This window comes from Ovis aries, chromosome 3, assembly GCF_016772045.2.
Source record: "Ovis aries strain OAR_USU_Benz2616 breed Rambouillet chromosome 3, ARS-UI_Ramb_v3.0, whole genome shotgun sequence".
Taxonomy (NCBI): domain Eukaryota; kingdom Metazoa; phylum Chordata; class Mammalia; order Artiodactyla; family Bovidae; genus Ovis; species Ovis aries.
The window spans coordinates 99621056-99645456 of record NC_056056.1 but is presented as its reverse complement, the minus strand read 5'-3'; the positions used below and the strand labels follow the sequence as shown (position 1 = coordinate 99645456).

The window sequence follows — 24401 nt, the reverse complement described above, 5'->3', positions numbered from 1 at the left end:
AAAACATTTGTAATGGGGTATAGCTGATTAACAATATTGTGGTGGTTTCAGGTGAACAGCAAAGGGACTCGGCCATACTTATGCATTCATGAAATTAAAAGATGCCTAGACAGCGTATTAAAAGCAGAGACATCACTTTGCCAACAAAAGTCTGTCTAGTCAAAGCTATGGTTTTTCCAGTAGTCATGTATGGATGTGAGAGTTGGACCATAAGGAAGGCTGATAATAAAGAAGGATTGATCCTTTTGAACTGTGGTATTGGAGAAGACTCTTGAGATTTCCTTGGACAGCAAGAAGATCAAACCAGTCTACCCTAAAGGAAATCAGTCCTGAAGGACTGATGCTGAAACTGAAGCTCCAATACTATGGCCACCTGATGCGAAGAGCTGACTCCTTGGGAAAGACCCTGATGCTGGGAAAGATTGAAGGCAGGAGGAGAAGGGGATGACAGATGGTTGGATGGTATCACTGACTCGATAGACATGAGTTTGAGCAGGCTCTGGGGATTGGTGACAGACAGGGAAGCCTGGTGTGCTGCAGTCCATGGGGTCTCAAAGAGTCGGACATGACTGAGCAACTGAACTGAAGTGATCCTCCCCTAAACCCCCCTCCCATCCAGACTGGTGCATAGCATTGAGCAGAGTTCCAGGTACGTGTTATGCAGTAGGTCCTTGTTGGCTTTCCATCCTAAATATAGCAGTGTGTACATGACTTCACTTTAAATGCTCCATAGTGCAATGAAAAACATACAAATATCATTGCTGTTTTAAGATGTAAAACCAAGGAACAGAGAGGTTGGAAAACTTGCTCAGGGCCACACAGCTGGTCAGAGGTAGCGCTGAGCCTCAGCAGTGAGCTCACATCCTAAGCATAGACTGAGAAGTAAATGAATCATAGTCTGAATTTTGCAGAACCTCTTATGGGTCGCTTCGCCCCATACTTGCCTTAACACAGGGCAGTAGTTGTGGGGAGAGGAGCCCTGTGGACAGCACATGGCCATTGGTGTCAGACTCAGACCCCAGATTCTTCTCTCCAGTAATGGCTTTCCCCTCCTCTCTTGGTGATACAAAGGGGAGAATACGGTGAGAACAGCTGTGCAGAACCACCCCTGAGACAACAGCACCCGGATTTCTTAGAGAAGCTGATGCAAGGGTGTCCGAAAGAAAAACTGGAAAGGAAGTATCAGTTTTGGGAACATGATTATTAATAGTAAGGATTCCTCAACAGTGAAGGGGCTAGGGATAGCTTGGAGATTGAACTGACTTTCTTTTTCCCAAAAAGGAAAATTTGAATATGCTACATACTGGAAACTATTTACATAGAATTTATATTGTGTTTACAGCTGTTCACATGTCATTCACATTGTTTAAGGTTTTTTTTTTTTAGTTGTCTTTTTTTAATTGGAGGATAATTGCTTTACAATGTGTTAATTTCTGCTGTACAATAGTAATTATGAATTGATGTAGTAGAACAATATATAACCTTGTTCTGTATTTTCAAAGTCTCCTGTAAATGTTATCATACTTTCATAAAATAAAAAATTAAGCAAGAAACAAAGGTAATGATGAACTGACTTCTAAGGAGCACTGCTTCTAGAAGAACAGGGTTTGGCACTGAGTTAAAAACTGAGTAGACTTGCAAGCTTTTTGTTAGCTTATAGCTATGTTTAGACCGTTTTACTTTTGTGATTTCTATAATTGAAACCATATTTGCAGTAAGCTGGAAAATTAATGTGTTTTTTGCTCCTGAAATCTTTATCTAGGAGGATATAGATCTAATAAGCGTGGAAAGGGCTTCCCTAGTGGCTCAGTGGTAAAACATCTGCCTGCAATGCAGGAGACCTGGGTTCTATCCCTGAGCTGGGAAGATCCCTTGGGGTGGGAAATAGCAACCCACTCCAGGATTCTTGCCTGGTGAATTCCACGGACAGAGGAGCCTGGCAGGCTACAGTCCATGGGGTTGCCAAGAGTCAGGCACGACTGACAGGCACAGGCAAGCAAGCTCGGGAAGTGATGCTTCCTGGCCTCACACACGCACGCACACCTCCTAATGCATTTGATGAAGATGGCTGTTAACATTTAAAGCAGTCCGCATGTTCTGTTGACTTCCTTGCCCTGTATGCAGTGGTGCTTGTGGACGTTTTCAGGGACAGCTGCAGAAGGGTTAGGAGTGCGAAAGTGTTCCATTTGTAGTCACTGAGTCTGTAACACCATAGTCTACAGATTTTTAAAGTGTCTACAAGGAAATATGCAGACTTTTAGTAACATATCGATAGCACAGCGGAAAAACATAAATATGAAATCAAGCCTGTATTATTACAATTCTTTCCCTTCCAAATAATCACTGTGAGTGCCATGGAGATGCTACTTGGACTTTTATTTTTTAATTTTCTCTCTTTTTATTGAAGTATAGTTAATTTACAATGTTGGGTTAGTTTCAAATGTATAGCCAAGTGGTTCAGTTAATATGTGTATGTATGTGTGTGTGTGTGTATACATATATACATGCGTGTATATATATACTCTTTTTCAGATTATTTTCCCTGATAGATTATTACAAGATATTGAGTCGAGTTCCATGTGATTATACAGTAAGTCCTTGTTTATCTATTTTTAAATGGATTTTTACTGAAGTATAATTTATTTATAATGTTGTGTTAATTTCAAGTGTACAACAAAGTGATGCATTCATACATATATACATATATCTTCCTCTTCAGTCTTTTCCCTTATAGGTTATCATAAAATATTGAGTAGAGCTCCCTTTGTTATATAGTAGGTCCTTTTGATGATGTATTTTATATAGGCGTGTGTATATGTTAATCCCAAATTCCTAATTTATCCCTCCCCCCTTACCCCCTCATCCAGACTTTTAAGACACAATGTGTGGATAAAATCTTCTTTCTTCTTAAATGTAAAATGAAAACCATAGGGACCATTAAGATTGTGGAAAAGGGGCAAAGTGTCAGGGGCAAAGTGACAGGCAGTATGTGGCACTAAAAATGATAGTTATGAAAGTCAAGTAATAACATAAAAAAACCACTGTGATATAATATTAAAAGAGATTACAAAGATATATGTGCCTAGAAAAAAAAGGGGTAGATGGAAATATTCCAAAATGCTAACTAACAGTGATGAGAATTTGGTAGCAAGATCAGGAAGAATGTTTGAGTCTTCTCTTTTTTCCTTCTTATCTTCTGTATCATGGTTATAGATTTTTTATAACAAAATGTTTTTAAAATGTGTACTAATTGGAATGACTGAACCTTCCTACACACTTATGACACTAGTTAACTTGTGTCAAAGAACAACCGAAGACAGTGTCTTCTCATAAAATTTAATTATACGATTAGCTGGGCACATTTGCTGGGCTGTGACTCATATTTAGAACTTGACACACGGTAAATATTTCACCTTACCTTGTTAAAAGCAGTGGCTTCCTCATTCACTGGAAGAACTGAAAACTGTGTCCAAAAAACCACAGAAATTATAACCAGGCACTGGGAGAGAGTAACCAGGAAAGGTTTTAGAGTCTCCAGGTCTGAATTCTAGTTTGAGATTTGTCCCTGCTGGCCCTGGTTTCCTATTTCAACATGTGAATGATAAGAAAATGCCCAGCTCAGCACACTGATTTGCCACTAGAGCAAAACAAAACCACAGAGAACAACCCACAAGTGGACGTAAAATCAGATGGCCAAGTAGAGGTGCCAGAGTGGCTCCTGTGAGATGCTCCTGACCACGCAAGTGGCCTCTGTTTGAGCACTTCCGGGATGGGGCAGCACACCCTCTGTGGATTGACTGGTTTCGCTGCGGAAAGTTCTGTTGTTGCAAAGTAGATGGTATGTTGCATCGGGTCTTAGATGGGCCTCCAGAAAGTTCTGTTCCATTGTCTTAGTTCCATCTCTGGGTTGGGGTCTGGGGTACAAAGAGGGACCACCCTTCCTTGTATTAGAAGTTAAGCGTCCACCAGGGCAGCTGAGCTGGTTTCTCCCATCACACGAAGGGTTCAAAGAGGTTCTAAGGGTTCAGTCAACCATGGGTTAACTGAGCTTAAAAAAAAATAAAGGGTCCACTGAACTAAGGGTTCAGTCAACCAGGACCCCGACACTTGTCTGGTTTTGTCCTGTACTTACGAAATTAGGTTTGGGAAGTAAGAACAGGACTTCCGATTTGTCTCGATTACATTTTATATTGTTAGATCTGGCCTCTGGTTCCATCTTCAAGGGGTCTTTGGGGTCCTGATTCACTCACTCCTGATTCACTCCCTCCTGATTCACTCACCCCTGATTCACTCTTAAAATTCAGACTCTAAGTCTGCATCTCCCATCGTGTGGCGAGAGTGCCTTTATGTCTAAGAACTTGCTCTGCAGCTCCCAGTTCCCTTCCCAACCTCTGGCGTGGGTTTGCGGCTCCCTCTCTCTAATTTTGTTTTCGTGTGTACTTATTTGGCTGCATTGGGCCTTAGCTGTGTCATGCGAGATCTTCGTTGTGGAGCACAGACTCTCTAGGTGTGGTACTCGGGCTCAGGAGTTGTGGCACGTGGGCTGTGAAGCACGTGGGCTTCCGTAGTTATGACTTGCGAGTTTCGTTGCTGGCAGTCTGTGGGTTCTTAGTTCCCTGACCGGGAATCAAACCCATGTCCCCTACATTGCAAGGCAGGTTCTTAACCACTGAACCACTGGGTAGGTCCCTGCAGCCCTCTCTTGTCTGCATTCAGGACCCCCAGGAACGCTATCAGCATCCACTTCCACACTGGTTCTTTTGGCCAATGCTCACTTGGTAATTTTTTTTCTTTTTTGATTTCAGATTTCAGCTTTGCTTTTTAATCTTGAATTTGCTTTTTGTGTGTGTGTGGAGGAAATGTATTCCTTCCAACCACCTCTGCCTCCTCTGTTCTTGACTTATCACAGCTGGAGGGTGACCACACCCAGCCTGGCAGCCGCTTTCATGGGAAGAACCAAATGCAGTGCCTGAGGTTTTCCATTGGTGACCCCTCTTCAAATTAACCCATATGTCATGGAGTGTTGGTGTTGAGGAAATAATTCAGCTCTGCTAACTGCATTCTTCATCTTGCTTAAAAGAAAGAGGTTTGAAATGCTTTCATGAAGTCCTGCTTCATTAAATTTGCAGTATTCTGCCTGATGGATCTTCCCTGGTAGCTTAGACATAAAGAATCTGTTTGCAATGCAGGAGACTCAGGTTGGATCCCTGGTTGGGGACGATCCCCTGGTCCAGGAAATTGCAACCCCCTCCACTGTTCTTGCCTGGAGAAACCTATGGACAGAGAAGCCTGGTGGGCTACAGTTCATGGGGTCTCAAAGAGTTGTGCAAGATTGAACGACTAACACACACATTCACACTTTGCCTAATCGTATCATCATAGCCCCATCAAACAGGAGATTTGGTGAGCTTCCCCAGACATGGCTCATTTCTCATCTTAGTGATCATGGCTCCATTAAGTGCTAAAGACAGTCGCTGTAATAATCCATCTGGCATTTTTCCTGTTCACTAATCTTTGCTTGCACAATCCCTGAGACCCAGTGATGGCTGTGGGAGCTGTCTCGAGGTAGGAAGTACTAAGGGGTGGCCTTTTCCTAAGAGGCTTGGTAGGAAGCTGGAAGACAGAGTGTGACTTAGCGGTCTGGGACAGTCATGGAGATGACCTGACTTTTTGTGTGTCATTGCCTGGAATGGGAGTGAAGTCAGCCTGCAGGGTTCTAACCAGATCCTCCCAGGGCCTGACCACAAAGGTCATGGGCAGCCATTGGCCTTGGTATGTTAATGCTCTAGCTGAAAGGGACAAAGTTTAAACTAACAAAATGTGGCCCTGAAAGGCACTTCAGAGAATGTTTGGACCAGTGCTGCTCAAACTTTACCGTGTACCCACAAGTCATGTGGGAATCTTATTAAAATGCCAATTCTGAGTCAGTTGTTCTGAGGTGGGTCCTGCGAATCTGCATTTCTAGCATATTTCCTGACAATGCCTCCCCTGGCCGGTGGCAACACTTTGTGTAGCATGGATTTAGATCATGCTGTATTTTTTTCCAGAGGTAGAAACTGAAGTCCAGGGAAGTGAAATTGACTCCTCAAAGCCACCTTCATGAAATTAAAAGTGTCAGTCGCTCAGTTGTGTCTGACTCTTTACATCCCCATGGACTGTAGCTCGCCAGACTCCTCTATCTGTGGAATTCGCCAGGCAAGAATCCTGGAGTGAGTTGCCATTTTCTTCTCCAGGGGATCTTGCCTATCCAGGGACTGAACCTAGATCTCCTGCACTGTGGGGAGATTCTTTACCATCTGAGCCATCTTAAGTCCCCCATGAAGTTAAAGCAGGCCCTTTTACCCAGGTCTCCTGGGGCCCAGGGAGGTATCTGTTTAATTACCAAATTAACTACAAAATTGCTGAACCTAGTAAAACAGGGTTCCCACCCTTTCTTAAGGGCCTGTAGTACGTGGCAGGAGAGGTGAGGTCAGACTCCAGGTATGGACATGCTTGCACAGGCACACACGTCTGCACGCACGCACACGCACATTCCCATGCTTTTTCGCATTTTCCGTTCTCATCAATTTTGATGTGTGGGGAACATGTGGACGACACATGGATTAAGGAAACACAGGAAGCACGTGGATTATAGCCACATTCAAGGTATTCTTAAATGCAGATTCATTCTGAATGTGTAAACTTTTCCATAAAAGAATTCTGGGGAAAGATATGAGTTATTTCTGACCTATTAAGTAGAAATACAGGCATTCCAGAGTTCTACAAAGGCCATGTTGCTGATAAAATTGTGTCCTAGTGATGTCTTCTGAGAGTTTTCATGGTAAAATTTCCAGGTTTTGCTCAGTGAGTTCTGAGCTTCAGCCTTTATAAAGGACCCTGGAGTCTGGGAACTTTCCATAAACTTCTGGTATTGGATTGTTATTGCCTGGTATGACTATTTTTGCCCCCTTAACTCTGTGGGGTGGGGGGCACTAAGCAACTTACAAAACCCAGTCGGGAGTTTGTATGTGTGTGTGTATGTGTGTGTGTGTGTGTGTGTGCATATGTGTGTGTGTCTCCTGGCTGAGAAGTGGGCAGGAAGAAGGGAGATGTTGTCTGGAGTGGAAAAGAGAATCAGAAGCATCCTGGAAGCAAAAATCTTTCCTCTCCACTAAGTGTTAAATAAAGATGAACTGATTAGAGAAAAATTGGGAAAACAAACTCCTGTTTTGGGAGGCAAATATCAATAGCTACAGTGTGTTAGGCCTGTTAGGGTCTCATCCACGGCCTCCCCATCAGCTGGATAGTAGGTTTCTTAGGGACAAAAGCTGGGTCTTCCTGATTTTGTTGTTGTTGTTTTACCAAAGAGCATAGGGAGGGTCTTGCCCCTAGTGGGAGCCAGAAACATCTCCTCAATGAAATGTCATTCACCTCCAGCATTTATAGGACCTGGCCAGCAGCTTAGAAGGTACTAGAGCATTTCTGAAGATCTAATGGCTCAGATCAGTGGGGCTGCCTCTGGAGCTGGGGGTGGATTAGGTCCCCGAAACCTCAGCTACTCCACGTTGGAGGAAGGGTGGGGACGTCTCCCTGCCCCTTATCACCCTAGACCTTTGAGGACTGTTGCTGTTCAGTCGCTCAGTTGTTTCTGACTCTGCCACCCCATACACTGCAGCACACCAGGCTTGCCCTTCCTCCACTGTCTCTCAGAGTTTGCTCATATTCGTGTTCATCGAGTCAATGATGCCATCCAACCATCTCGTCCTCTGCTGTCCGCTTCTCCTCCTGCCCTCAATCTTTCCCAGCATCAGGGTCTTTTCCAATGAGTCAGCTCTTCTCATCAGGGCACCTCAGCTCTTTCAGTGAGGTTATGGCTTTAGCAGTCTGTTGATGCACCAGATGTCCAGGGCCTGGATACACACATTAAGATAGGTTAAAAATGTCAGTGAAACTTCTACAGGAGTGGTTCCCAACTTTTTTGGCACCAGGGTAGGGACTAGTTTTGTGGAAGACAATTTTTCCACCAACTGTGGGTTGTAGGGTTGTGGGTTTAGGAAGATTCTAGCATGTTACATTTCTTGTACACTCTATTTCTATGATTCTTACATCATCAGCTCCACCTCAGGTCATCAGGCATTAGATCCCAGAGGTTAGGGACCCCTGGACTACAATAATGTTGCCGTAACCTCAAGACTATTCTGTTTATTTCCTAATATTGAAAGCCCAGTCCATAGCAGTTTTCAGGTGGACCATTTGGTCTCTCAATTAAAGCTCATTAGACTACCAATTAATCACAGCTACTTGTAATTACCTAGCCTGGGAAAGCATTCTGGGAAGCCCTTCTGAAACAGCTACCGAGAAGGGTGAGGAAATTGCACCCTCCCTAAGTACATACTCCTTGTTCCCAAATAAACAGCACAGGTGCCTGGAAAGAAAGAGTGAGGCCAGATTGGACTCCACCAGGCTCCACCCTACCTGGCTGAGGGATCTCAGGGAAAGCATTTGCCTTCTCTGTGCCTCAATTGCCTGATCTGTAAAATGGGCTGAAAGAATCAAAAGTTCCTAGAAACGTGCCTGATGAATAGTAAGTGCCCACTCTTGCCGTCTCTGTTATTTTTAGGGAGTGAAAACATGGGTTCAGAGCATGGGGCATCACCCCAAGATGTGGAAGGGGGTACTCCTATATGAACCTTGGTGAAGACTGGAAATATGGGGAGAGGGGGTCAAGGAGGAGGGGGAGTGTTGTGTCTGAAAGGGCATCACATTCAAGAGGAGAAGGGGAGTTGGGTCAGGAGGGTAGCTGCAGAACCCATGCCATTTGAGTGTTGCCTTTTTTTAGGAGATTTTTTTTTTTTTTAATGTGGACCATTTTTACAGTCTTTATTGAATTTGTTACAATATTGCTTCTGTTGTTTACATGTTGGTTTTTTGGCCTCAAGGCATGTGGGGTCTTATTTCCCTAACCAGGGATCAAACCCACACTCCTGCATTGGGAGGCAAAGTATTTAACCATTGGACCACCAGGGACGTCCCTGAGCACTGTCTTCTGGAGTTAGTGGTGGCCCATCCGAGTGGGCACAGAGAATTCTTTTGAAGGGCAGCGGGGACAAGGTGGAGAGGTGTGCAGAGCCTGCTGAGGGTGGGCCTGGGTACCAGGATATAAGCTTTGGACAGTTTGGTCCTTGTGTTTCAGCCTGTGAGTAGGGCTCTGATAGGTGGGACCTGGGTTGTGTTGAGAACATGAATCCAGGTGTGGAGTGCAGGAGGGCCCCTGAGAGACAGTCAGAAGAGGGGTTCGACAGCCCCCTCTTTCATGGATGAAATCAGGCTGCTGAGAGTGGGAGCCAGAGGCTTGGGCTGGGACCCCATCTTCCTGAATCCCCCTGAGTCCAGGAATGACCAGTGGGTCTCCTCCCCTCCGGGATGCTGCAAGAGATCCCTGCAGGGTCCCCAGAGCATGTGGCAGGGGCGGTGTGTGCATTAGGAAGAGACCCTGCATCTGAAACATACAAAAGCTTGAAGGAAGGGTCCTTCGGTATCGCTGGGAGCTCACATCTGCAGATGTCATTAGGAGAAGGATCTGGAGGTGGGAGAAGAGGGAGGAGGTGGGAGACACCAGGCCTGGCTTTGACTGGTTCCTGGCTCTGATGACGGGAACTGTGACAGACTGGATGTCCACGGGCCAGCCCGGCCCGGGTCTATGGCTCTGTCATTTGAGAAGAGAGACAGCCTGTGAACTGTTAGCAGTGAGTGTTCAGTGGAGAGTGTGGTATTTCGAAAGGGCTTGGCACGTTTTCTGAATGTTTCTGGCTGCCTGCCCAGCTCTGAGTTTCCTGTTCATAGCTCCCTCCATGTGTCACAGCTGAGGATTAAAGCCCTAACAGGCATGCTTGGAGCCCACTTTCTCCTTTGGCCCGGCCTCTGCATAGCTGGGTCTTCTGACAAGCTGTGAGGCCTCGCCCTCCTGTGTGCTGAGCAGCCCTGGAGCTCTCTAGAAAAAGAAAACCGCCATCAGCAACCCCATTCAGGGCTGATTTTTGAGATGCACTTTTGGTTTTAATAACCACCGTCAGTTCAGCGGGCTTCACAGGTGGGAAAAGAAACGCCGCGGGCTGAGCCTGAGTTACTGCCTCTGGTGGGGCCAGCCGTTCCCACAGCCTCCAGTCACGAGGAAAGGAGTGGGTAAGACGATGGGTTTGCACTTTAGCTTTTGTTTCTGCATTTCCCCCCTCCTTTTTCCTTTGTTTACTTATACACTGAAGTATTTAGGAAGGAGGAATGGAGTCTGATAAAACAGACAGTATTGTGCTGTCTTTTAAAACAAGATTTGAAGGATTTCTTAGTGTTATGTGGCTCTGTAGGCATATTTAAAACCCTGAGTGTGCCTGTGAGCCCTGCTAATGGATCACCTGTGATTGTTGCTGTTGTTACAGTCACTCAGATGTGTCTGACTCTTTGGAACCCCGCAGACTGTAGCCTGCCAGGCCCCTCTGTCTATGGGTTTCCCAGGCAAGAATACTGGAGTGGGTTCCTATTTCCTCCTCCAGGCGATCTTGCTGACCTGGGAATCAAGCCTGCATCTCCTGCATTAGCAGGCAGGTTCTTTACCGCTGAGCCGCCTGGGAAGCCCCATCTATGACTACATATGTTTATTCTATGGAAGATTAACTAATATGACTATATACTTCCTGTTAGCCAGCAAAGGCTTCTCTGATGGCTCAGATGGTAAAGAGTCTGCTTGTAATGCAGGAGACCTGGGTTCCATCCCTGGGTCGGGAAGATCTCCTGGAGAAGGAAATGGCAACCCACTCCAGTATTTTTGCCTGGGGAATTCCATGGACAAAGGAGCCTGGTGGGCTATAGTCCATGGGGTCGCAAAGAGTTGGACATAACTAAGCGACTAACACACAGAGCCATATACATCATGAGGTTTAAGTGAAGGATATTGTAATGTCCTTTTTTTTTTTTTTTTAAAAAAAAGTGTTTTTTAAATTTGTTACAATATTGATTCTGTTTAATGCTTTGGTTTTTCACCTGGAAAGCATGCAGCATCCTAGCTCCCTGACCAGGGATCGAACACACACTTCCTGCATGGGAAGGTGAAATCTTAACCACTCAACCTCAAGAGAAGCCCCTGTAAAGTCCTTTTAAAATGCTGTAGCTGATGGCAGAATTAAGACTTGCTTTATGACTTTCCTTTATGCTTCTATGATTCTAGAGTGGGATCATCTCATCCCGTGTTTGGCTGAAGGCATTGCATTACTATAAACTGACATCACTGATTGCATTTAAGATTATAATATATTGTGTTATCAAGACTTGCGCATGCTTCCTTCCATAAAAACTTACAATGGAATCTCGAAAACTTGAGTGTGGCTTTTGTTGTTGTTGCTGTTTATTGGTTTTTATTTTTACTGGGCTCTGGAAACTGGATCCATTTGCGGGGGATCACTCAGATACCAGGACTGGCCATCACCCCCAGAGCAGAGGCCTGTGTAGGTCAGGTCAGACATCACTGTATTGAGCATGCTTTTTCAGAGGTGTTGCAAATATTGCACCTGAAGTTGTGAGGAGACTGTAGGCTCTCAGGGGATGGTCCATATTGTCTTACTGAGTGAGTGAGTGAAAGCTGCTCAGTCATGTCCGATTGTTTGCAATCCCATGGACTGTGGATCCATGGAATTCTCTAGGTCAGAATACTGGAGTGGGTAGCCTTTCCCTTCTCCAGATCTTCCCAACCCAGGGATTGAGTCCAGGTTTCCTGCATTACAGGTGGATTCTTTACCAGGTGAGCCACAAGGGAAGCCCAAGAATACTGGAGTGGGTAGCCTATCCTTTCTCCAGGGGATCTTCCCATCCCAGGAATTGAACTGGGGTGTTCTGCATTGCAGGCAGATTCTTTATCAACTGAGCTATCAGGGAAGCCTTCTTGGACACCCTTGACCTCCATATACTCTATAATAGTGTTGTTGGGTCAGTCAGAATTTGAGAAGTTTAAGGAAAGAAGAAAACAAAATGAGGTTAACCATTCAATTCAGTTTGAATCTTGCGCTTGCTCTTACGCCAAATGTGACTTTGCACGGTGGCTGTGAGCACATGAAGGGCCAGATGGTGGAAAGGACAGCTCACGAGGTGCAGTGAGAGACTGGGTGGTCTGCTCAATCGCTGTGTCCACCTACGGCCGCCTGGGGGCCGCCCTGTGTGTGCTGGGGGCCGGGGAAGTCTGTGTTCCACTGGAGGTGGGCGGGTTGCTGGGGGAAGGGGAGAAGTGCTGTCTGGAAGGACTGGGGGCATTTCTTGACATTTCTGAATTTGATCTTCCTGATCGCAGTGATGAATTTTCTTTATTTGAAAATGGTATTTTTTTAGAGTTTCTGCAATGTTTGTTCTAATTTGCTTTATATTATTATACTTCTAATACTTTTCACAGTTTTTTAAACCTAGAAGTTAACTTAGATATTAGTACATTTTCCATTTTTATTAAAAAATTTTTTTATTAGTGTATAGCTGATTGACAATGTCGTGTTAATTTCAGGTATACAGTAAAGTGAATCAATTATATATAAAGCCACTCTTTTTCAGATTTTTTTTCCCCACATAGGTCATGACAGAGTCTTGAGTAGAGTTCTCAGTGCTATACAGTAGGTCCTTGGTGGTTATTTTATATTAGTAGTATGTATATGTTAATCCCAGATTCCCAATTCATCCTTCCCATCTTTTCCCTTTGGTAACCATAAGTTTGTTTTCTATGTAAGTGAGTCTGTTTTGTTCCATAAATAAGTTCACTTGTATAATTTTTATATTCCACATCAGCGATATCAAATGGTATTTGTCTTTCTCTGACTTCACTTAGTATGATCTCTAGATCCATCCACATTGCTAAAAATGGCATTATTTCATTCTTTTTATGGCTAAGTAGAATCTTCTTTATCTGTTCATCTGTTGACAAGCTGTGAGGAATTTTAAAAGAAGCCTATGGACTGTCTCTACTCAACAGTTTTTATTTTTTTATTATTTTTTATTATTCAGCTTTTATTCTTTAACACACAAACCTTTTGGGGCACGGTTAAGTTGCTGAGGAATGAAACTCTCAGGCAAGATCATGGAGTGGCTAAGATCCACTTCTTAAGTATTGTCTTTAAAAACATATACAGACAACACATGCTCATGGTCAAAAAGACAATTGAAAAAGAATGTATAGAGATGAATTAAAAAGGTAAAACATAAAAGCCTAACATTGTGAGATAAATACTGTTAGTGTTTGGGTGGGTGTGGTTTTCTCAAAACACATTTGCATTTTGGAAAAAGCATGCTTGGGCTCTCCATGCTGTTTTATCACCTGCTTTTGCCTCTCAGCAGTAAGTTGTGAGGGTCTTGTCCTGCTAAGGAACTTCTTCCTACAAAAGCTTTTTAATCATATGACATAGATGAGTTATTAAATCATGTTGGTATATTTGATTTTTTTCTTTTCTATTATTAATATCCCCCATACTAACATGCTTGTAGGAGAAGGCAACGGCATCCCACTCCAGTACTCTTGCCTGGAAAATCCCCTAGACGGAGGAGCCTGGTAGGCTGCAGTCCATGGGGTCGCTCAGGGTCGGACACGACTGAGTGACTTCACTTTCACTTTTCACTTTCATTCATTGGAGAAGGAAATGGCAACCCACTCCAGTGTTCTTGCCTGGAGAATCCCAGGAACTGGGGAGCCTGGTGGGCTGCCGTCTATGGGGTCGCACAGAGTCGGACACGACTGAAGTGACTCAGCAGCAGGGGATCCTACGCATCTCTTCCTTAGTCTTTGCTTGGAATAATTGCCAGAGGTCAAGGACATCAGCGTATTTAAAGTTCTTGATTCTGTTACTCAATTAATCTAGGAAAGTGCTAGTCATGTGCACCCCCTCCAGCACTGGATGAACACCTTTTTCACCTTTTTCTCACACTTTCACCAGCATTGGGTTTTTTACCTTTTTTTTTTTTAAGTGTTCTAATCTGATAACTGGAAAGGAGTCTTCTGTTGTCTTAATTTGCTTTAAGAACACTTTTTTTATGAAACCTCTGGCTTCCTATTCTGCCCCTTTGGGTTCAGCTTCTTGTCTTCTTTTGGTTAGTCATCATCAAACCAATCCTTTCTCAGAGTAACTTTTGCCAACCTAATTTCTGTGGTCTTTGACCTCATTTGATGTCTCTCAGCAAGCTCACTGAGTGTGTGGGGAGTTGAATGCTTTTGCTGACTTTCTACCATTTGAACAACCCAGAGCAAACTCAGTCTTTTTATCTCCTTTTTCTCTATTAAATTTAGAGATAAGGACTGGCTGTCCACCCCACCACGTGATTGAACTGGGGACATAAAGGGAAAGGCTAGAGGAATGTTCTTTAAAAAGAAAAAAAGTAAAAATACCAAATGGTACTATCACCGTTGTTATAATATGAAGTTCATATATAGCCTCGCCTTATGAAGTGTCTAGTTTTCAGAGAGCTGCGTGCTGAAATTTTGGTGTTGTCGAAATAGTTCTAAACTTGAAAACATGTATGTATTTCAACATATTTCTTTGTTCTTAGATTCAGCGGCACAGGGACATAGTTTGAAGATGGATTTGTCTTATTGCTTGCTTATCTGCGTATGGGGTCACATGCTAGTTTTCTCGTATCCCATGGTCACCATCCACTTGCTCTGCTCTGATCCCCAGTCAGAACTTTTCAAAGGCAGAGCCTGGTTTTATGTGTTCCTCTCTTTCCAGGACCTGGTTTAGGGTCTGACACCCTTTGAGGGGGGGGCATAAACATTTTTTGAATGAGTCAGCGAAAGCAAGCTAGGAACATTTTAACCCAACTTCCCAGGGAAATGAATATCCCCTCAAGAGGAATTATGGAGCATTTTCAAAAGTGGAGCTTTTTTCCTGGGGTGCACTGACTGTTTTCTTTGTTAAATGTGGGTTGGTTTCTGTTCTACTGAGTACAACTTTAAAGCTCTGAATGGGTGTGAAGCGGATGAATTCCAACCAGGGGTAGATCCAGGAAAATGGAGATGGTGCCTTTAGTGAGTGCAAGTCCCATGGACTTGCCACAAGTATGGAAGGCTTTACAAGGGGTACAGGATTTCACTCTGACCTCAGTGGTCGGCTGTTCAAATCAGGGTCAAGTACATGCTCAGCAATGGTTTGACACTCATAGTGGATAAGTAATAATGATGGCAAATAACCAGTAGAGCACTTCCTTAATGTGGGACCCCCGGTTCTGAGTGCCTTCTGTATGAGGGAGTCTTTATTATCATCTTACTTTGCAGATTAAGAAATGGAAGTGCAGAGATGTGATTTGCCTGAAGTCACATCAGCAGTTAGCGCACGCCTGGGGTTCATGACACAGCCTCACTCTAGAGTTCACGGGCTGCTGGACTCAAGGGATGATGAATGAAAACACGTGGTTCATGTGCTTTTGAACAAATAGCACACAATTTAAAAGGCTTTAAAAAGGTTATTCAACCAAGTCTTTCCCTCTTTCTCATCAATAGGTGACTGCTACTAGTCTCTTCCACCTCTTTCTTGCTGTATCTGTCAGAGTTCTCTCTTTGGAGAGCCAGTGGGGGATTGATATGTACGTAGATGTATTAATATGTAGATATTGATATAGCTGTTTCAGTCTCCTGTTATATACGTGTCTGTCTATATCTATCTATGAAGAGTTTTTTCCTTTTTTAACTTTTTATTTTGTATTTGAATATAAGTGATTAATGGGCTTCTCCAGTGGCTCAGTGGTAAGGAATCCTCCTGACAATGCAGGAGATGTGGGTTCCTTCTCTGGGTTGGGAAGATCCCCTGGAGAAGGAAATGGCAACCCACTCCAGTATCTTCGCCTATGAAAACCCATGGAGCTTGGTGGCATACAGTCCATGGAGTCGCAAAAGAGTCGGACACGACTTAACAACTAATAGCTGGCTAACTATTTTGTGATAGTTTCAAGTGAACAGCCAAGGGACTCAGCCATACATATATATGTATCCATTCTCCCGCAAACTTCCCTCCCATCCAGGCTGCCAGGTAACACTGAGCAAAGTTCCCTGTGCTACACAGTAGGTCCTTGTTGGTTATCCATTTTAAACAGAGCAGTGTGTACACATCCATCTCATGCTCCCTAACTATCCCTTTCCCCCAGCCAGGAAGATTCTTATAATAAGGTATGGATTGGCTCATGCTATTATGGAGGCTTGAGGAGACCCAGGAAAGCAGATGGTATAGTTAGAAGGCCAGAGAGCAATGGTGTAGACTCCCGTCCAGTCCAAAGGCTTGAGAATCAGAATTGCCAAGTGCAGAAGATGGACGTCCTTGATCAAGTTTTCAGGCGAAGTTAAATCAGTCTTCCTGTGCCTTTTTGCTCTATTTAGGTCCCCAAGGGATTGGAGGAAGCCCACCCACTCTGGAACGGGGGCTATTTGCTGTACTCCGCTCACCAATTCAGGTGGTAATCTCTTTCAGAAACACCCTCACAGACACACCAGCTATTTGGAGGTTTCAGTTGACACAGAAAGCTAACCATCACACACTAAGGACATACACTCTTCTGTGCGTTGGTGCACGCTAAGTTGCTTCAGTCATGTCTGACTCTTTTCGATGCTATGGACTATAGCCCACCAGGCTCATTTGTCTATGAGCTTCTCCAGGAAAGAATACCAGAATGGGTTGCCATGCCCTCCTCCAGGGGATCATCCTGACCCAGGTCTCTTGCATTGGCAGGCAGATTCCTTTCCACTGAGCCACCAGGGAGCCCACGCTCTTCTGTGCTTGGGTCTATATCTGCATCAGAAAAAGCTTCCTTTTAACCTTTTGCTGACTCAAGTTGTTTGCAGTCTTTTGCTGTTACAACTGATGTTGCAATGAGTAGCAAATAGCCATGCCTCTGTCATTTTGCAGAAGTGCTAGCAAGAGTATTTGTTGGCTGCATTCCTAGAAGTGGAACTGCCAGGTCAAAGGCTGAGTGTGTTTGTGATTTGATGTATATGTCAAGATTTCCCACCTGTTACAACAGGTTGTAACAATTAACAGCCCTGCCAGGAATGTTTGAGAGAGTATTTCCTCATGTGCCTACCAAAATAGGTATGCTAGCAAGCTGGTGGGTGTTTTTGTTGTTTTTAAATTTTTCATACCTTATATAACTGAGGATTTTTAGACTTTATATTTTTAAAGATTTCTTTCTTTCTTTCTTTTTTTTTTTTTTTTGGATGTGGGCCATGTTTTAAGTCTTCATTGAATTTGTTAAAAATGTTGCTTCTATTTTACCTTTTGGGTTTTTGGCCACAAGGCATATGGGATCTTAACTCCCTGGCCAGGGATCAAACCCATACACCCTGCATTGGAAGGTGAAGTCTTAACCACTAGACTGCCAGGGAAATCCCTAGACTATTTTTTGAAAGCACTTGTAAGTTCACAGCAAAATTGAGGGGCAGGTAAAGAGATTTCCCATATAACCCTTGCCCCCACGTGTGTATAACCTGCTCCCTCCCTTCCCAGGGTGGTTCATTCCTTACAACTGATGAACCTACGCTAACACACCGTCATCACCGGAAGTCCACAGTCTGCCTTAAGACTCACTCTAGGTGTTGTATATTCTGTGTGTTTAGGCAAATGTAGGATGACATGTACCCATCATTACAGTGTCACACAGGGTATTTCACTGTGCTTCACCTGTTCATCTCTCCTTCCAGCCCCTGGCAACCACTTAAGTTTTTACTGCCTCCATAGTTTTGGGCTTCCATGGTTGCTCAGAAGGTGAAAAACCTGCCTGCAATGCAGGAGCCCCAGGTTTGATTCGTGAGTTGGGCAGCTCTCCTGGAGAAGGCCGTGGCAACCCTCTCCAGTTTTCCTGTCTGGTGACTTTCAAGGAGAGAAGAGACTGATGAGTCAAAGCTCACGGGTTGCAAAAAGTCGGACACGACGGAGTGACCAACACTGTTTTCACTCTTTTGCCTCTTCAGAATGTAAATGTTATGTAGTCTTTTCAGACTGACTTCTTTCACTTAGGATTTTGCACTGAAGATTTCTTCATGTCTCTTCATAGCTTGAGAGCTCATTTCTCTTCAGCACTGAATAACATTCCATCATCTAAATGGACCACACTTAAATTATCCATTCACGCCCTGAATGGTATCTGGGCTGCTAGCAAGTTTTGACAATTATTAATAAAGCATCTATTAAGCGTCCACGTGCAGGTGTTTGTGTGGATGTAAGTTTTCAGCCCCTTTGGATAAACATCAAGGAGAGTGACTGTAGGATCCTACAGTAAGAGTTTGTTTAGTTTTATAAGGAACTGTCAGACTGTCTCCCACAGCGGTGGCACTTTCTGCCTTCTCACCAGCTGTGACTGAGAATTTCTGTTGCTGCACGTCCCTCATGGGATCTGCTGTCAGTGTTGTGGATTTTGGTCGCTTTGCTGTTTAGCTGATAGATTGCATCCGACCCTTTTGGGACTCCATGGACTGTAGCCCACCAGGCTCCTCTGTCCATGGGATTTCCCAGGCAAGACTGCTGGAGCAAGTTGCCACTGGTCATTCTAATATGTGTGCAGTGGCATTGAGGTTGTTTCAAAACCAGCTGTGATCACCGCAGTTGGTTTTTATGCCTTGTGGGTGTCTACCCATGGGGCAGCACGGTAGGGCAGAGCAGTCTGGTAGCAGCCTTCGAGGATCACACGGAGGGGCCAGGCAGTAGCCTGAGTTGAGGGTGTGATAAACACGAAAGACACAGACGGCTGCTGAGACAGTGGCGAGGGGCTGGGTGTGAGTCACCTGGTGAGGGGGTGTCCTTGTGAGGAGGGGTGAGGTCTGAGGCAGGGGGGCAGCACGATTTGAGCCCCTTGGAGGGAAGAGGAAGCTCAGTATGTGGGGGCTGAGTGAGTGGGAGGGAGCTTAGAGACAGAGGCAGGGGCCAGATCACGGTGGTGCAGACAGTGGTGGGGCCATGATGAGGAGCTTGGATTCCATTCTGAACTTGCCAGTCACAGGCTGGGGAGATGGTGCCCGCGTGTGCACAGCCTTACCTCCCAGACCACAAGTGTTCACAGCCTTACCTCCCAGACCACAAGTGTTCACAGCCTTACCTCCCAGACCACAAGTGTTCACTTGTGTGACATTAGGCAGACCCAGTCCCTCTGTGTGAGCGCTGGGGGATGTTGTTTTATTTATGAGACAGTGGCAGGCTGGTACCCAGGATATGGCACTCTCTTGTCCAGCCCTGAATTCCTGGGTGTGTGACAAGCGACAGGTGCTCTGCCTGAACCTGGAGGCACAGACATTCCACAGAAGCACCCTCTACCCTCCCAGGAACAAAACTCGTGCACCAGGGACTTGCTTGGCATCTCAGCTTTTACTAAATTAACCAAGGGTTTTAAGAAATGGTTCTTGAGTGTTCAATCCAGGCTGAGCCTTGTGCTCAGTGCTTCTAGGGATGAGAGGAGGAGGAGGAAGGGGAAACCCAGAGAGGAAGACGGTGAGAAGTGGCTTCCAGTGCAGCTTCAAGACAGAATCGTGTGTCAATGCCAGAAGGGAGGCAGGAGTGGGCGGGGAAGGGGCCCAGCCGCTCTGGCTCCAGATGAGACGGGAGGCCTTGCAGAGCACTGTGGGAGCTGCTTGCAGCAGCTCGAGCTTCTCTTCCATCCTTCTGTGGAGGAGCAGGTAACGTGTTCCTTCTGTCTTTAGAGGTGAAGAAAGGCCTCTTTCCTCAAGGCCACGGGGTAGGCCAAGGATGGCGCTGGGACTGGCCCCTAACACTGAGCTCCCTGGGTGCCCAAACAGATCAAAATCCCTCAGCCTCACCACTGGAGGAGGGCTCGCTCTCTGTAGCCTGCATGCTCTTTCACTCTGGCCTCTTTGGTTCCATTATTATGGATTTGCTCCGTTTCTGAGTCTGGAGTGTTGGCAGGACCCTGCAGAAGGGCTGGACCACACCCTCAAATGCCTGATGGCAGGGCTCGAAGCTCAGAGATGCTTCCATCTTGTGAAGAAACACAAGGAACTGAGGTCAGGTGTTTTCGGGTGGGCTCTCGGGATCGTCCCTAGGGCACACTGGTCATTTGTGGCCAGAGCCAAGTGGGAATTAGTGTGTGTGTGTGTGTGTGTATGTGTGTGTGTAGGTGATGAGTCTGGAATGAAGGCTTTAGGAACTGCTGATCAAGAAGATGTGTTCAGGAATGTGGGTTTCCATGGAGATAGGACTACCTGGGCGGGAAGTCAGACAGCTGGGAGATCAGTTAACATCTCAGGGAGCTTTGCCTCCTGGTCCAGGGAGGGGAGGGCAGGGTTTGTTACTGAGGAGAAGGGACTCTGCAGGTGAATTCCAGGTGCTTGACCCAAACAGAGTGGCCTAAATGAACACAACATGGGGCAGAGGCTGGGACTGTCTAGTAATAAAGTGTTAAATAGTCACTCAATTGTATCTGACTCTTTGCAGCCCATGGACTGTAGCCTGTCAGGCTCCTCTGTCCATGGAATTCTCCAGGCTAGAAGACTGGAGTAGGTTGCCATTTCCTTCTCCAGGGGATCTTTCTGACCCAGGGAGAGAACTCAGGTCTCCCACACTGTAGGCAGATTCTTTACCATCTGAGCCACCAGGTAAAAGATGGTGGCGGTGAAAGGAATGCGTACGAAGGGCAAGTCCAGAAACATATTTGTAAAACTGGAACTGCGTCTGTACTGACTGTAATTGAGCTCACTGTTAGGATTCATAGACTTTTAGGCTTTTGTGATATCTGTGTTCAATCTGTCTATGACAATGATATGACCAGCTTTAAGGACTAAAATTTCAGTGGGAATATTAGCAAGTCTGACGTCTGAAGGCTTCAGGCATTTCCAGAATCAGAGAACAAATGAGTGATGATACTGCTGGAGAACTAGGTGATGCTGTGATTATGTCTTTTGTGGAAGTTTGCCTTTTTTTAAAAAAATCATTTGAGGGAAAATGATTGGAAATGGACACACACTGTTGTACATCATCCTCGTTTATCTAGAGATGCTGAATCTCTTGACAACGGTTGAGGTTGGCAGCATTGCTTTCATGACGGTATCCACTCCGTCAGTTATGCCAACAACATATTCCAACGTGGTCACAGAGCCAGCACATTCCACAACCATGAATATGACCCCGAAGATTGTTGTGGTTTCCCTCGTTTCATTCCTGGACTTAGTGAGAGGGCAGACTTGACCGGAAATCTGGGACAACTTTTCTCAGACCTTTTATTACCTGGCTCTCACTCGCTGGCCCTTTGATCTCTTTGCTCTGGGCTGATTTTCCATCGTCCTGTCCTGGAGGGGCCTACAGAGCCTCCAGCTCCTGAATGAGCCAGGATCAGCCACCATCCTGCCCTTCCTGGCAACATCTGGGTGCTTTACAGACCTCTCCTGTGCTCTGTACACAGGCCTTACTATTTTCAATGTGTCCAAAGGGAGATGGGGCTCAGGACTGGCAGGGACAGGAGGCTGCCACCTCCCGACGATGGCGGATGAATGGGAGCGTCATCAGTCGGGCTCCCAGTTGAGCTTCACACTTCATTGTGCTGACATGATAATGAGACTCCAGGAGGCAGAGTGCTAGTCAGTGAGTGGCTCTTTCTGCCATGTATTTGTACTTCTATTTGTAGAAGTGCTGAATCTGTCAGAGTTTGTTCACATGAGAAATAAAATTAAGGCTCCTGTCTACCGTTTCTGATGAGAGTTTTAAAAAGGCATTATGTGCAGGTTTTTTTTTCTAGCCTCTGAAATGACCTGTTGATAATTTTTAAGCTGAAATCAATACCATACATGCAATAAAGTAAAAATTCAACCATAGCAGAACTCCATAGATATTTCTCTGGAGGGTTTAAACATCCCCTGCCTGAAATAGGTGAGAGAAACCTGGTTTCACAGATCGTACCGTCTATCTGTTAATGAATAATCTGTCCATCGATAAGATAATAGAGGACAAGTGTTAATGAGTATGTAGAGAAAAGGAAACACTTGGACACTGTTGGTTGGAAGGTAAATGGGTACAGCCACTTTGGAAAACAATACGGAGGTTTCTCAAAAAGTTAAAAATTGAACTAGCACATGACCCAGCAATTCCACTTCTGGGTATATATCCAAAGGAAATGAAATTGGCATCTCAAAGAGAAACCTATGTCCCCATGCCCCTGCAGCATTATTCATGATAGCCGTGGCATGGAAGCTATCTGTTTCTCCATAGATGATTGGATAAAGAAGGTGCGGTATATACTGGACATACAGTATTATTCAGCCATGAGAAAGGGAATCCTGTCTTTGGCAAGAACATAGCTTGAGGACGTTAAGCTAAATGAGATAAGCCAGACAGAAAGTCAAATACTGTATGATATCACATACAGTCCAAAAATGTGAAACTCAGAGAGACAGAGAGTAGACTGGTACTGCCAGGAGCTGGGGAGTAAGCGAATTGTGGAGATGTTGGTACAAAGGTACAAACTTCCAGTTATAAGATGAATAAGTCTGGGGAATGTCCCTGGTGGCCCAGTGGTTAAGATTCTGCCTTCCAATGCAGGGGGTGTGGGTTTGATCTCCAGTTGGGAAGCTAAGCTCCCACATGCCTTGGGGCCAAAATACCAAAACATGAAACAGAAGTAATATTGTAACAAATGCAGTAAAGACTCTTAAAAAGGGATCCACATCAAAAAAAAAAATCTTTAAAAAAGAAACAAATTTGGGGATCCAATATGCAGCATTGGAAAAGACCCTGATGCTGGGAAAGATTGCAGGCGGGAGGGGAAGGGGGCAACAAAGGATAAGATGAGAAAACTGTGGAAAACAGTGCAGTCCATGGGGTTTCAGAGAGTTAGAAACGACTTAGCCACTGACCACCAGCAAATGGACAGCATGCTGATTGTCGCTAATGTATTATATACTTAAAAGTTGCTAAGAGAGTAAATTTTGAAGGTTTCCACCACACAAAAAAAGAAGTGGTAATTATGTGATGAGGTGGAGATATTAGCTGACAGTATGGTGGTTATATTTGTCAGTATTAAAACGTACCGACACACTGTACAGCCCTAAACTTACACCAATGTAATATGTAAATTGTATTTTGATTAAGCTGGAAGACATAAGCAACATAATAAACTGTAAAATTATGTACAAAAAATTACAGCATTTCTTTCCTGGAGAGAAAATATATGATTCTTGTCAGAGGTGATGGAATGGGTATCTATTTGACTTGTTGATTTAAAAAAATCTTATGTGATACTTGCCATGACAACCTCTTTTGAACACATTTCCCTCAAGGTTTAAGCGCTTCTCTAGAGGAACACAGAGGGTTACTGAGCTGACTCATAGGGAGGAGAGGTTACATTTTTGCTATTATTGTAATGATGTGGGAAATCGCACTCCACCTCACTCACCAGGCTTAAATATTTCTCATCAACCTCAAATTCTGAGATTTACTTAACTGCGAGATCAGAGTTCTAAGATTTCCCCCCCCTCCCCCCCACCAGTTATAATACTGAAGAAATTTAGGTAATGGGGACATGGTGGATAGAAACTAGGTTCATAGGAAAGTGAAAAATGCTGGGGTGGGGTGGAGGAGGGGTGCTGGAGACAGAGACTTCCTTTAGTCTGGAACTGATATCTGGATCATAAACTGTTGTTCCAGGGAAAACTTCTGGGTGTGAACAAGCCCCTGGAGCTGGACTCTCTTCCTCTGCCTGGCCCCTGTCTGTCCAGTCAGTGTAGAAAATGGTGTGGCTGCATTAGGGGACCCACTCAGCTACAAATAGAGAGAACAAACATCACCCTCTATGATATAGGTCAGTGATTGTCCCTCTTGATTGCCTGTTGGAATCACCTGGGAGCCTTAAGAAATATCGGTGCCCTAGCCCCACCCCCGGAGAAGGCAATGGCACCCCACTCCAGTACTCTTGCCTGGAAAATCCCATGGACGGAGGAGCCTGGTGGACTGCAGTCCATGGGGTCCCTAAGAGTCGGACACGACTAAGCGACTTCACTTTCACTTTTCACTTTCATGCACTGGAGAAGGACATGGCAACCCACTCCAGTGTTCTTGCCTGGAGAATCCCAGGGACAGGGGAGCCTGGTGGGCTGCTGTCTATGGGTTGCATAGAGTCAGACAAGACCGAAGCGACTTAGCAGCAGCAGCAGTAGCCCCACCCTGAGAGGTTCTGATGGAATAAGACTGAGACACAGCCTGGGGAGAGTGATTTAGAAAAAAAAAAAACAAAAGTCTCTGGGAGTAGCTGGTCTAATGCCGGCTGAGAACCACTGACCCGGGAAATAGACAGCTGTAATTTCTGTAAATTGCCCAAGTCAACAAGAAGCTGGCTAGCACAAGAGTTGTCCTGAGTGATTGCTAAATCCCTCTGCTGGGGGAATTTAGGTCCATTTCCCAGAAAGCTTATCCCTGGTCATGATCGCGGGC

At 45.0% G+C, this 24401-nt stretch overlaps 1 protein-coding gene and 1 non-coding gene across 10 annotated transcripts in view; one reads left to right on the top strand and one right to left on the bottom strand.

Annotated features, from left to right (window-relative positions):
• Positions 1 to 3676: 3676 nt before the first annotated feature.
• IL1R1 (interleukin 1 receptor type 1) overlaps positions 3677 to 24401 on the top strand; it is a 94542-nt gene continuing 73817 nt past the window's right edge. For 3 of the 9 annotated variants that reach the window (XM_060412364.1, XM_060412379.1, XM_060412372.1), the window contains exon 1: positions 3677 to 3838. The gene's annotated coding sequence lies outside the window, so the exon portion shown is untranslated. Of the gene's footprint in view, positions 10162 to 24401 lie in introns of all 9 variants that reach the window. The other 6 variants (XM_012173711.5, XM_060412369.1, XM_060412371.1 and 3 more) reach the window with 2 other exon arrangements.
• Positions 11426 to 11502, bottom strand: LOC114114266 (small nucleolar RNA SNORD86). Its single transcript, XR_003589096.1, has one exon. It is a non-coding gene; the product is annotated as a small nucleolar RNA SNORD86 (small nucleolar RNA).